Here is a 14,320-nt window from a genome sequence, read left to right as displayed (position 1 = left end):
GCAACAGAGAGCCTAAAGGAAACAATAGAAAAGTTAGATTTAATTGATATCTTCAGGACACTACATCGAAAAAAATCAGAATACACATTCTTCTCAAATGCACATGGAATATTCTCAAGAATCGACCAGATCCTGGGACACAAAGCTAACCTCAATAAATTTAAGAGCATAGAAAGTTAACCTCAATAAATTTAAGAGCATAGAAATTATCTCAAGCACCTTCTCTGACAACAACGCCATGAAACTAGAAATCAACCACGGGAAAAGCAATGAGAAAAACCTACTACATGGAGACTCAACAACATGCTACTAAAAAACCAATGGGTCAATGAGGAAATCAAGAAGGAAATTAAAAAATACCTTGAAACAAATGATAATGAAGACACAACCTCTCAAAATCAATGGGATGCTGTGAAAGCAGTGCTCAGAGGGAAATTTATAGCAATGCAGGCCTTCCTCAAAAAAGAAGAAAGATCCCAAATTGACAACTTAACCCTCCACTTAAACGAATTAGAAAAAGAAGAAAAAAAAGACCTAAAGTCAGCAGAAGGAAGGACACTATACAGATCAAAGAAGAAATCAATAAAAGAGAGATTCACAAAACCATAGAGAAAATTAATAAAACCAAGAGCTGGTTCTTTGAAAAGGTAAACAAAATTGACAACCCCAGGCCAGACTCACTAAAAAGAGGAGAGAAAAAACCCAAATAAACAAAATTATAAATGAAAAAGGAGAAATCACTACGGATACAGCAGAAATACAAAAAACCATAAGAGAATACTATGAACAACTATATGGCAACAAGGTTGACAATCTGGAAGAAATGGATAATTTTCTAGAATCTTACAGCCTGCCAAAACTGAATCAGGAAGAAACAGACCAACTGAACAGACCGATCACCAGAAATGAAATTGAAGAGGTCATAAAATCACTCCCTACAAATAAAAGTCCAGGACCAGATGGCTTCACAGGCGAATTCTATCAAACATATAAAGAGGAATTTGTGCCCATCCTCCTTAAACTCTTTCAAAGGGTTGAAGAAGAAGGAATACTCCCAAAGACATTCTATGAGGCCACCATCACCTTCATTCCAAAACCAGGCAGAGATACCAACATAAAAGAAAACTATCACCCAATATCATTGATGAATATAGATGCAAACATTCTCAACAAAATCTTAGCCAACCGAATCCAACAACATACCAAAAAAATTATACACCATGACCAGGTTGGGTTCATCCCAGGTTCACAAGGATGGTTCAACATATGCAAATCAATCAGCATCATACACCACATTACCAAAAGAAAAGTCAGAACCACATGATCATCTCAGTAGACGCAGCAAAAGCATTTGACAAAGTCCAACATCCATTCATGATCAAGACCCTCGCCAAAGTGGGTATAGAGGGAACATTCCTGAATATAATCAAAGCTATTTATGATAAACCCACAGCAAATATATTACTCAATGGGGGAAAACTGAAAGCTTTCTCGCTCAAATCTGGAACAAGACAGGGATGCCCACTCTCACCACTGCTCTTCAACATAGTTCTGGAAGTCCTGGCCACAGCAATTAGACAAACAAAAGAAATAATAGGCATCCATATAGGAAGAGAAGAGATAAAACTGTCACTGTATGCAGATGACATGATGCGATACATAGAAAATCCTAAGGACTCAATCCCAAAACTACTTGAACTGATTAATAAATTCAGCAAGGTAGCAGGATATAAGATTCACATTCAGAAGTCACTTGCATTTCTGTGTACTAGCAATGAAACATTAGAAAAGGAATACAAAAATACGATACCTTTTAAAATTGCACCTCACAAAATCAAATACCTCAGAATACACCTGACCAAGGAGGTAAAGGACCTATATTCCCAGAACTATAAAACTTTAATCAAAGAAATCAAAGAAGATGTAAAGAAATGGAAAGATAGTCCATGTTCCTGGATTGGGAAAATCAATATTGTAAAAATGGCCATCCTACCCAATGCAATCCACAGATTCAAGGCAATCCCTATCTAGTGACCCATGACATTTTTCACAGAACTAGAACAAACAATCCAAACATATATATGGAACAACAAAAGACCCAGAATCACTAAAGCAATCCTGAGAAACAAAAACCAAGCAGGAGGCATAACGCTCCCAGACTTCAAGAAATACTACAAAGCCACAGTCATCAAAACAGTGTGGTACTGGTATCAAAACAGACAGACAGACAGACCAATGGAACAGACTAGAGAACCCAGAAAAAAACCCTGACACCTATGGTCAATTAATCTTGGACAAGGGAGGCAAGAAGATAAAATGGGAAAAAGAAAGTCTGTTCAGCAAGCATTGCTGGGAAACTTGGACAGCTGCATGCAAAGCAATGAAACTAGAACACACCCTCACACCATGCACACAAATAAACTCAAAATGGCTGAAAGACTTAAATATACGACAGGACACCATCAAACGCCTATAAGAGAACATAGGCAAAACACTCTCTGACATCAACATCATGAATATTTTCTCAGGTCAGTCTCCCAAAGCAATAGAAATTAGAGCAAAAATAAAGCCATGGGACCTCATCAAACTGAAAAGCTTTTGCACAGCAAAGGAAACCAAAAAGAAAACAAAAAGACAACTTATAGAATGGGAGAAAATAGTTTCAAATGATGCAATGGACAAGGGCTTACTCTCTAGAATATACAAACAACTTATACAACCCAACAGCAAAAAAGCCAATCAATCAATGGAAAAATGGGCAAAAGACCTGAATAGACATTTCTCCAAAGAAGATATACAGATGGCCAACAAACACATGAGAAAATACTCAACATCGCTGATTATAAGAGAAATGCAAATCAAAATGAACATGAGATACCACCTCACACCAGTCAGAATGGCCATCATTCATAAGTCCACAAAGAACAAGTGCTGGAGGGGCTGTGCAGAAAAGGGAACCCTCCTGCACTGCTGGTGGGAATGTCAACTGGTACAGCCACTATGGAGAACAGTTTGGAGATACCTTAGACATCTATGCATAGAACTTCCATATGACCCCGCAATCCCACCCTTGGGCATATGTCCGGACAAAACTCTCCTTAAAAGAGACACATGCACCCGCATGTTCATTGCAGCACTATTCACAATAGCCAGGACATGGAAACAACCCAAATGTCCATCAGCAGATGATTGGATTCGGAAGATGTGGTATATATACACAAGGGAATACTAGTCAGCCATAAAAAAGAATGACATAATGCCATGTGCAGCAACATGAATGGAACTAGAGAATCTCATACTGAGTGAAATGAGCCAGAAAGACAAAGACAAATACCATATGATATCACTTATAAGTGGAATCTAATATCCAGCACAAATGAACATCTCCTCAGAAAAGAAAATCATGGACTTGGAGAAAAGACTTGTGGCTGCCTGATGGGAAGGAGAGGGAGTGGGAGGGATCGGGAGCTTGGGGCTATCAGACACAACTTAGAAGAGATTTTCAAGGAGATCCTGCTGAGTAGCATTGAGAACTTTGTCTAGATACTCATGTTGCAAGAGAACAAAGGGTGGGGAAAAAATGTAATTGTAATGTATATACGTAAGGATAATTTGATCCCCTTGCTGTACAGTGGGGAAAAAAAATACCTTGAGAAATATGATCATGAAAACACAACCACTCAAAATCTAGGGGATGCCACAAAAGCAGTCATCAGAGGGAAGTTCATAGCAGGACAGGCCTTCCTCAAAAAAGAAGAAAAATATCCAATCGACAATTTAACTCACCACCAAAATGAAAGAGAGAAAGAAGAACAAGCGAAACCTAAATTCAACAGAAGAAAAGAAATCATAAAGATCAGAGAGGAAATCATTAAGAGATTCAAAAAACCAGAGACAACATCGATCAAACCAAGAGCTGGTTCTTTAAAAAGGTCAACAAAATAGACAAACTTCGGGATGGACCCACCAAGAGGGGAGAGAAAAAACCCAAATAAAATGAGAAATGAAATAGAAGAAGTCACAACAGATGCTGCAGAAATACAAAAACCACAACAGAATACTATCAACAACTAAATGCCAACAAATTTCACCATGTGGAAGAAACGGACATCTTTCTAGAGACCGACAGCCTGCCAAGAATGAATCAAGAAGACGTAGATCAACTCAACAGACCAACCACTAGAAATGAAATTGAATGGGTCATAAAATCACTCCCTACAAATTCAAGTCCAGGTCCAGATGGCTTCACAGGCGAATTCTACCAAACATACAAAGAGGAACTCACACCCAGCCTCCTTAAACTTTTCAGAAGCTTGAAGAAGAAGAGACACTCGCAGAGACACTCTATGATGCCACCATCACCCTAGTTCCAAAATCAAAAATACCACCAAAAAAGAAAACTATAGGCCAATGTCTGATGAATATAGATGCAAAAATTATCAATGAAATTTTTGCCAACGGAATCCAACAACATTTAGAAAAGATCATACAACACCACCAGGTGGGATTCATCCCAGGTTCACAAGGACGGTTCATCACAAGCAAATCAATCATCATCATTATCACAGCAACAAAGGAAAAGGCAAGAAGCACATGAGCATCTCCCTGATGCCGAAAAAGCATCTGACAAAGTCCAACATCCATTCAGGGTTAAAACTCGTACCCAAGTGGGTATAGAGGGAACATCCCTTCACATAATTAAAATCCCTTATGACAAAACCACAGAAAATAGAATACTCAATGGAGAAAAGCTGAGAGCCTTCCCACGAAAATCTGGAACAAGACGGGGATGCCCACAATCACCTCTGCTATTCAACATAGTATTGGAAAGCCTGGCCACAGCAATCAGACAAACGAAAGAAATAAAAACTATCCAAATCGGAAGAGAAGAGGTAAAATGTCACTGTATGCAGATGCCATGATACTATACATAGAACACCCTAAGGACCAAACCCAACAACTGCTTGATCTGATCGAGAAATTCAGCAAAGTAGTAAGATATGAGATTCACATTCACAAATCAGTTGTATTTTTGTATACTAACAAGGAAATATTAGAAAAGGCATACAGAAATACAATACCTTTTAAAATTGCACCAAAAAAAATCCTATACCTGGGGTCAGGAAAATCCTATACCATGGAAACAGTATGGAGGTACCTTAGAAATCTATACATAGAACTACCATTTGACCAAGAAGGGAAAAGACCTACAAGCTAAGAACTGTAAAACATTAATCAAGGAAATTAAAGAAGATGTAAAGAAATGGAAAGATACTCGATTATCCTGGGCTGGAAAAATTAACATTGTAAAAATGGCCATACTACCCAAAGGAATCTAGAGATTCAATGCAATAGCTACCATATGACCCATGACATTTTTCACAAAACTAGAACAAACAATCCAAACATTTATATGGAACCACAAAAGACCCAGAATTGCCAAAGCAATCCTGAGAAACAAAATCCAAGCAGGAGGCATAACTCTCCCAGATTTCAGGCAATATTACAAAGCCACAGTCATCAAGACAGTGTGGTATTGGTACCAAAACAAACAGACAGATCAATCGTACAGAGTAGAGAACCCAGAAAGAAACCCAAACACCTAGGGTCAATTAATCTTTGGCAAAGGAGGCAAGAACAGTAAATGGAAAAAAGTCTTTTCAGCAAACTGCTCCTGGGAAACCTGGACAGCAGCCTGCAAAGCAATGAAACTAGAACATACCTCACGCCATGCACACAAATAAACTCCAAATGGCTGAAAGACTTAAATGTAAGACAAGACACCATCCAACTCCTGGAAGAGAACATAGGCAAAACATTCTCTGACATCAACCTTACAAAAGTGTTCTCAGGTCAGTCTCCCCAAGCAACAGAAAGAAAAGCAAAAATAAGTCGATGGAACCTCATCAAACGGACAAGCTTTTACACAGCAAAGGAAACCAAAACGAAAACAAAAAGACAGCTTGCAGAATGGGAGAAAAGAGTTTCAAATGATGCAACTGACAAGGGCCTGATCTCTAAAATATACAAACAACTTAATACAACTCAACCCCAAAAATGCCAACCAACCAATGGGAAAATGGGCAAAAGACCCCAAGAGACGTTTCTCCAAAGAAGATAGACAGATGGCCAACAAGGACACGGAGCAATGCTCACCATCCCTGATGATTAGAGAAATGCAAATCAAAACGACAACGAGATACCACCTCACACCAATCAGAATGGCCAACATTCCTAAGTCCACAGATAACAAGTGCTGGAGGGGGTGTAGAGAAAAGGGAACCCTCCTGCACTGTGGGTGGGAATGGAAGCTGGTACAACCACTATGGAGAACTGTATGGAGGTACCTTAGAAATCTATACATAGAACTACCATTTGACCCACCAATCCCACTCTTGGGCATCTATCCAGACAAAACTTTCCTTGAAAAAGACACATGCACCTGTGTGTTCACTGCAGCTCTATTCACAATAGCCAAGACATGGAAACAGCCCAAATGTCCATTCAAGAGGTGACTGGATTCAGAAGATGTGGTATATATGCACAATGGAATACGACTCGGCCATAAAACAGAACAAAATAATGCCCTTCACAGCAACATGGATGGAACTAGAGACTCACATACTGACTGAAGTAAGTCAGAAAGACAAATACCCTATGATATCACTTCTATCTGGAATCTAATATATGGCACAAAAGAACCTTTCCACAGAAATGAAAATCGTGGCCTTGGAGAACAGACTTGTGGTTGCCAAGGGGGAGGGAGATGGATGCAATGCTTGGGGTTCACAGATGCAGACTATTGCCTTTGGAATGGATGAGCAGTGAGATCCTGCTGTGTAGCACTTGGGAACTAGGTCTGGTCACTAGTGATGGAGCAGGATAATGTGAGCCAAAGAATGTATACATGTATGTGTAACTGGGTCACCATGCTGTACAGTAGAAAATCAACAGAACACTCTAAACCAGCTCTAATGAAAAAAATTAAAAATCATTACCAATTCAAAAAAAAAAAAAGAACACTTCCTAACACCATACAGAAAAATAAACTCAAAGTGAGTGAAAGACCTAAATCTAAGACCAGATACTATAAAACGCTTAGAGGAAAAATAGGCCAAACACCTTCCGACATAAACCACGGCAACCTCTTCTCAGATCCACCTCCTAGGGTAATGTCAATAAAACCAAAAATGAACAAATGGGACTTAATTAAACTTCAAAGTTTCTGCACAGCAAAGCAGACCCCTAAACAACACAAAAAGACAACCCACAAAATCAGAGAATATATTTGCAAATGAAGAAACGAACAACAGATTCAGCTCCCAAATTTATCAACCCCTTCTGCAGCTCTATACCCCCACATCAAACAACCCCATCAAAAAATGGGCAGACGATCTAAATAGACAATTCTCCAAAGAAGAAACACAGATGGGAAAAAACACATGAAACCATGTCCAACGTCCCTCATTATGAGAAAAATGCACATGAGTCCACCCTGAGGTACCACCTTACACCAGCCAGAATGACCCTCACCACAGTGTCTACCAACAATAAAAGCTACAGAGCGTGTGGAGAAAAGGGGAACCTTTTGCAAAACTGGTGGGTAATTCATTGGTGTTTGGAATGTGGAAAACTCTACGGAGATTGCTCAAAAAACTAAAAATTGAACTACAGTTTGATCAAGCAATCCCACACTTGGGGATCTATCCGGAGAAAACAATGACTACAAAAGACACATATGTAAAAATTTTCACTGCAGCAGTCTACACAACCAAGACAGGGAAACAACTCAGTGTCCATCCTCAGAGGTGAGCATAAAGAAAATGTGATCCAAATACACGATGGAATATTACTCAGTCATTAAAAGGGAAGATGTCATGGCGCTGGCAGCAACATGGATGGACCTAGACATGATCATGCTGAGTGAAGTCAGACAGACAGTGAGACACCCACATAAAATGCTACCACAAAATGGGGAATCTAAAACAAGGACAGTATGAACTTATTTGTAGAACAGATACAGATTCGCAGACTTCAAAAAATGTATGCTTTCCAAGGGAGACAGCTTGGTGCGTGGGGCCAAGCACTGGGGCTGTGGATGGAAGACGTATAAAGCTGGAGGGTGTTGATCAGTGTACCCTTATCACTGGAAGAAGATTTGGGGAGTCATCAAAGCCGGAAAAACAAAAAACCAAGAGTGATTCACTCACAGCAAAGACCTCTAGCCTGGGAACTTCCACCTTCCTCGGGTGTAGACAATAAAAAACAAAGGAAACAAAACAAAACAGAGCTCAAATCAACCACCTACGTTACAACTGAAGGAACTAACTAGAAAAAATTCAATCTGATTTAATCGTGATTAGAGTCACAAGGCGCAAACATGAGAATAGAAAAACCAGAGAGAAAAATCAGTGACACGGAGAGCTGGTCCCCCTGATAGATCAGCAAAGTTGACCAAGATTTCATTACATATACCAAGGAAACAAGGGTGAAGACGCAAAACCTACCACCACAAATGAAAGTAGAAGGATGCGAGGAGTTTCTGGGTAGAAAACCCAAAGAGTCTGCACACAGAAGACCTGCTGGGCCCATAAAGACATTCAGCAAAGTCTCACGATGTGAAGTCCACACACAGAAAACGGCTGCATTTCTCTGCACCAATAGTAAACCATCCGATAACAAAATCACACACGTGATGCCACTTGGACGAGCATCACAATGGAGTTGCTGATGTGCATCCGTGGAGACAAATCCGACCAGCATCTGTGAGGATGCGGGTGGAATAAACGGACTTGCTCACTGGGGGAAGGGTCTGGTGTTGCCATGAGCTGTGGTGTAGGTGGCAGACTCGCCTCAGACCCCATAGGGCTTTGGCTGTGGTGTCAGCTGAGGACTACAGCTCCGAAGCGCCCTCAGGCGTGGAAACCTCCGTATACTGCTGCTGCAGCCCTGAAAAGTCCACCCCCCTCAAAAGAAAAGCATCAACAGGAAAGAAATATGAGGAAGCAACCATCCAAGAGGCAAACGACCTGTCCAAAGAAAATGATGAAACATGGCTAAATGCAAGCAGATGGAACTCAATGGATCCACCGCGTTCCCACTGGGGCTCTGTGGGGCAAGGGCAGGACACAGAGCCCATGAGGAGACTGGTCTGATCCCTGACCACACTCATGGGGTGAAGGCTCCAGTGGGCTCTGGTCGCTGGGTAAGCTGGCAGCTGCATTTCAGGTTGCACCCTGGCCTGGGAACCTGCAGATGCCCCTGCCACAGCTCGGAAACCACCAAAACAAAAAAGTACTGTCTTTTTAGCATGTGGTGCTGGGAAAACCACATTGCCACATGCCAAAGAAGAAAACAGAGAGCCTTTTCATTGTGGCTCAGCAGAAACTAATCTGACTAGCTTCCATGAGGACACAGGTTCAATCCCTGGCCTCAACCAGTGGATTAAGAATGCCCCTACTGCAGGACAGCTGCACCCACAACAAGGCCCCCCAGTGGAGACTCAGAGGGCACCTGTCAGAGCTCAAGAGATCTGCTGCAAGTGCAGGAACCCTGACGGTGTGCCATAAGGAGGTTCCCAAGTCTAGAGATCAAATCAGAGCTGCCACTCCCAGCCGACCCCACAGCCACAGCAATGCCAGATCCAAGCCATGTCTGCAGCCTACACCACAGTTCATGGCAACGCTGGATCCTCAATGCAATGAGCGAGTCAAGGGATCAAACCTGTGTCCTCAGGGACCCTAGTCGGGTTCTTAACCCACTGAGCCACAACAGGAACTCCCTCGATGGCTTCCTCTCTAAAGCAGCTGATTTATCGCCCGTCCGCAGCTCCTGGGTGGACGTCCAGTTACATCTTGGGGACAGACAGGTAACACCGTGTGCAGACACTCAGCCTTGGGGACCCCAGATGGCCCGCTAGCACCAGCGCTGGATAGCAGAAAGGGGCAGGGTTAACGGGACCCCACGTGGCCTTGCCCACCACCCCCTCCAGCTGCTCTCACACTGTCCCATCCACAACCATAACCAGGTGGCCGCACCCCCAGAGGGCTGAACATCCCAGCGAAACAGAGCCCGTCACCCCAGCCCAAAGGCCCACAGGGACCTGCTTGATTCCAGACGTTTCTGCCCCCACACCCTCGGCCCAGCACCTGGATGCACATCAGAGAAGAGGTCACTTACCCGGAAGCGCCTTCTGGTTGGCGGTCCTGCATCAGACAGGACGCGTTTCTGCAGGAGCAGAGCAACGGTCAGGAGCAAGCTCGTTCCAGTCACCGCTGGACAGAACGGCCCAGTCTGACCTCTGACCCCAGCAGGGTGACTGGGGCCCTTTAGAGACCCAGGACCCCCACCTCCCTCAGGGACATGCTCCCCACCACCCCCACCCCAGGTCCAGCAGCAAAGCGGGTTCTGCCCCTTCCAGGGCCCCGGGTGGACCAGCCCCGCTCCCACCTCCCCCCCTAATGTGGTGGCTCCTGAGACCGCGTCCTGCCTTCGTCCACGGTGGGGGCTCTCCCCTCGGCACCAGGGACAGCTGGGCTGGACCACACCGGGTGGGGCATTCGGAGCAGGGTCCCTCGTCTCACCCACCAGGTGCCAGCAGCTCCCGCTCCCCTCATGGGACAACCAGAATGTCCCCATACATGGCTCAGTGTCCCCTGAGGGGTAAGACAGCCCCAGATAAGTACAATTTCTTCGGACAGATGCAGGGATGGAGGGTCCATAGACGGATTGACAGCGGAATGACACATGACTGACATGGGGTTATAACACAGACAGGTGACAGGTCATTGACAGGAAGTCCCCAGGCTGAGACAGGGGCCTCAGTCACAGCACCGCTGAAGTTCTGGGCTGCAGGACCCTGATGGGGGCGTCCTGTGCAATGTCCACCCCCCCACATGCCAGAAGGACCCCTGCCCAGTGTGACACCCACATGTCCCCTGACATCACCAAGTGTCCCCAGTTGAGAGCCACAGGTGTAGACACGGGATGAATAGAATTCCGCCAGACCGTGTCCTTGGGTGACCCCGAGGGGGATGACCAGGACATTTAAGTCTTTGGGTTTTGTCACCTCAGGCAGACCCGCTGGGCAAGCCACGTGGCTGAGACCACCACGCTCGTCGGCCATGTCCCTGGACAGGGTGGGAGCTGCAAAGCATGTGTTTGGGGAGCTCCTTGGTGGACAGCCAGTCAAGGGTCTGGTGCCGTCCCTGCTCAGGTCACAGCCGCAGGGCCGGTCTGACCCCTGGCCTGGGACCCTCTGTGTGCCACGGGCGCGGACCAGAAACCACACTGACTAAACACCCGTCTCACCCAGAGTGCTTCGGGGGCTGGTTAGGTCAGAGGACAGGACGGATGCGCGTCGCCACGGAGACAGAAAGCCATTTCCACGCCCCACCCAGAGTCTATGCTCAGGGGGAGCTTGCCCGGCCTGTGCCAACTGCCCACCTGGACTTCCGTCCCAGGAACGGGAATGCACGGGCGCAGTGTGTCCTGGCGCTGAGGTGCTGCGAGAAACCGGGGTCAGCCCTGAACGGGGGTGTTCTCGCCTCCAAGTTCAAGGGCAGCGAGGTCTGCCTTTGCCGTGCCCCCAGCCGGGCATCAGCATCCAGGGAGCACCCCCAGTGTGTGCTTTTACAGCTCTCACCCTTGGCAGAAAAATGCCTGATATGGGCTGAACTTTGTCCCCAAATTCACAGGCTGGGGGTTGAAGGGACCCCAAAATTCACAGGCTGAAGCCCTGAGCCCCGGGACCTCCAGATGGGGCTGCATTGGGAGACGGGTCTTTTGAGAGGGGGTGGAGGTTAATGAGGTCACAGGGGTGGTCCTGAGCCCCCAGGACGGGGGTCCTTAGAGGAAGAGGATGTTGGGACACAGACACACACACAGAGGGCCGGCCGTGTGAGGACGTGGGGAGGAGACGGCCATCGACGGGCCCAGGAGAGAGGCCTCGGTGGGGACCAGCCATTCCCACCCCAGGGCTCAGGCTCCAGCCTCCAGCCTCCAGCCTCCAGCCTCCAGCCTCCAGCCTCCGGGACCAGGAGGGATAAATGCCTGTTGCTGAAGCCACCCCATCTGGGGGATTGTTTTGTTTTGTTTTGTTTTGTAGGGGAGCTCAAGCAGGTGAATTCAATCCCTTCAGGGTGAACCACCAAGGAATCTGTAAAACGAAGCCCGATTTCAGTGAGGCCTCCAGGAGGTCCTCGGGTTAGGATGTGATTGAAAGCACATGAAAAAACCCCAAATCTGGGAAGAGGAGGCCCAGGAAAGCCCTCTGGGTTTGCAGGGAGGGGTCCGGGCGGAGGGGGCGGGTGACCCCTCCCCTTCTCACCCCTCCCCCTCCTCTCACCTGTGACCTCGGCCTGGCCTCAGGAGGCCCTTCTGTGCAGACGAGGTGGAGGGCCCCCGAAACGCTCGCCCCAGAGAAGCCAGGCCTCTTTTCTCACTTGCTTCTGGGGGATCTGCGCTGCTTTTAAAGCTTTCGGGACAAAGCGGAACACAGGACCTTGGTCTGGCTGGCTCAGGCCCTTCGTCTCACTGAGGTGACGAGAAGCCTCGCGGGACAGCAGAGCTGCAAGAGGAGGTGCAGGCCTGGGCTCGGCCGAGTGGGCGGGCAAGTGGAAGGAGACTCCAGAGGCTGCCTCCCCTGCTGCCCTGTGGCCTTAAATGGAGATCCACGAGCCCAGCAATCAGTTCGCCAGGGAAACCTGCCTCTCCTCACCCCGGGGCGGCTGGGGAATTGGAGTCACGTGAGGTAGCCCAGGTGAGGGGGCTGCACCAGCCCCAGGAAGGTGACCTGTTCAGGGGCAGGACTCGGGCCCTCCCATGGCACTCACCCCTGGAGCCCAGGTCACCCCACTCAGAGCAGAAACTGCGAACAGACAAGCCCACACAGCCCTAGAGCCAACACTGAAGCACTGACATTCAGACAGAGGCACGGAGCTTCCCAGGACGGAGGCCGGCTTCCCCCCCAGGTCCCCACATCCCCCCCGAATCGCCAGGACTGAGGCCAGTTCTCCTCCAGGGTCCCACATCCTCCCTGAAGTGAGAGCACTGAGGCCGGGTCTCCCCCAGGTCCGTATATCCCCCTGAATCTCCGAGGGCGGAGGCTGGGTCTCCCCAAGGTCCCCACGTCCCCCTGAAGCTCTGGACGGAGGCCGGCTCTCCCCCGGGTCCTCATATCACAGTGTTTGCAGAACTCGGTCAGGTGTAAAGTTCTCACTGAAGACAGTGCACAGTCAGGTCCAAACACACTCGGTGTGGACAGCGCACGGTCAGGTGGAGACACAGTGCAGACAGCACATGGAGAGGTCTGAATCTACCGTGTAGACAGAACTTGGTCGGGTTGAAACGAGCTTAGGGCTGCTCCCCCGGGAGACACAAGTCACCCATGTGGGGTCTCTCATCTCTGGACAGGGGCTCAGCCCTGGCGAGAAGTGGGGTGTCCCTTTCTTGGAAAAGAAATCAATACGTCAGGATCAGCCTCCACACCTCATCCCGTCAGGAAGCTGCTCAAAACCTTCCCGAAATGAAACACTTCAACATGCAACACGAAAACGAAAACCCTTCCAGATTCCTCTGGCCACGTGAGGTCAGGACCAGGGCTCCGCCAGCAGCTTCTCCCAGTGCAGCCCAGGCTCCCGCAAGGACACACCAGATGCGGCTAGCAGAAAGAAGAAAATACCAATGATTGGAGGAGAAATTAGCCAAATAGATAAGAGAAAAGCAGGAGGAAAAAAAAAAACTCAATGAAAGACTGAACGCTGGTCCTCCCAAGAGGCCACAAAGTTGACAAAGCTTTAGTTCCGAACACGAAGGAGCAAACAGTGATGGCTCAAAAACTAAAATCAGAAAGGAAAGTGGAATGATGAAAGGATTTTATGTGTAGAAAACCCAAAGATTCCACACACACAAAAACTGTTGGGCTAATAAATACATTCAGCAAAGGAGCAGGATATGAAGTCCACACACAGAAATCAGTTGCATTCCTATCTGCAAACACTAAACAATCTGATAAAGAAATTACACAAATAGTTCTCCTTATAATTGCATCCAAAAGGAGCTTTCGACGTGGCTCAGCGGAAACAAATCTGACTAGCATCCATGAGGATGCAGGTGCAATCCCTGGCCTTGCTCCCTGAGGTAAGGATCAGGTGTTGCTATGAACCGTGCTGTGGGTCACAGACTCAGCTCAGATCCTGCCTTGCTGTGCCTGCGGCGAAGGCCGGGACTACAGCTTCTACCAGACCCCTAGCCCGGGAACCTCCATATGCCGCCAGTGCAGCCTTTAAAACACACACACACACACACACACACACACACA

The 14,320-nt window shown here is 46.8% G+C and overlaps 1 long non-coding RNA gene across 1 annotated transcript; it reads right to left on the bottom strand.

The window, feature by feature from the left end:
* On the bottom strand, window positions 9,722–14,232 carry LOC110257941. Its single transcript, XR_002340938.1, has 3 exons — window positions 12,347–14,232; window positions 10,180–10,227; window positions 9,722–9,927 (listed from the first exon to the last, which is right to left on the bottom strand). It is a non-coding gene; the product is annotated as an uncharacterized LOC110257941 (long non-coding RNA).

Source organism: Sus scrofa, chromosome Y (genome assembly GCF_000003025.6).
Source record: "Sus scrofa isolate TJ Tabasco breed Duroc chromosome Y, Sscrofa11.1, whole genome shotgun sequence".
In the NCBI taxonomy this organism is placed as follows: domain Eukaryota; kingdom Metazoa; phylum Chordata; class Mammalia; order Artiodactyla; family Suidae; genus Sus; species Sus scrofa.
The sequence above is the reverse complement of the archived record's forward strand: the minus strand, read 5'-3'. Positions and strand labels throughout refer to the sequence as shown.